The sequence below is a fragment of the Etheostoma spectabile genome, chromosome 3 (genome assembly GCF_008692095.1).
Source record: "Etheostoma spectabile isolate EspeVRDwgs_2016 chromosome 3, UIUC_Espe_1.0, whole genome shotgun sequence".
Classification (NCBI taxonomy): Eukaryota; Metazoa; Chordata; class Actinopteri; order Perciformes; family Percidae; genus Etheostoma; species Etheostoma spectabile.
This window is the reverse complement of record NC_045735.1, coordinates 26,379,507-26,379,711: the sequence shown is the minus strand read 5'-3', so window position 1 is coordinate 26,379,711 and position 205 is coordinate 26,379,507. Positions and strand designations below refer to the sequence as shown.

Sequence of the window (205 nt, the reverse complement as noted above, 5' to 3'; positions counted from 1 at the left end):
TTTTAAACATGTTTTTAGCCTCTAAACATGTTCAAAATGTCATTACATGTGCCTACCCATGCGCAGTGATTCCTTCCAAGGGAACACAGTGAAACTGACTGCAGTAGATGCGACAGAAAGACATAAACGTTGTGTTAATCCATACCTCTGTTTATTTCCTGTTGGGTGCCGGCTCTAGCAGGAGGATAACACGGTGTAGGAAGCA

At 42.9% G+C, this 205-nt stretch overlaps 1 protein-coding gene across 1 annotated transcript in view; it reads left to right on the top strand.

Annotated features, from left to right (window-relative positions):
• rsrc1 (arginine/serine-rich coiled-coil 1) overlaps positions 1-205 on the top strand; it is a 117,301-nt gene that overhangs the window by 41,482 nt on the left and 75,614 nt on the right.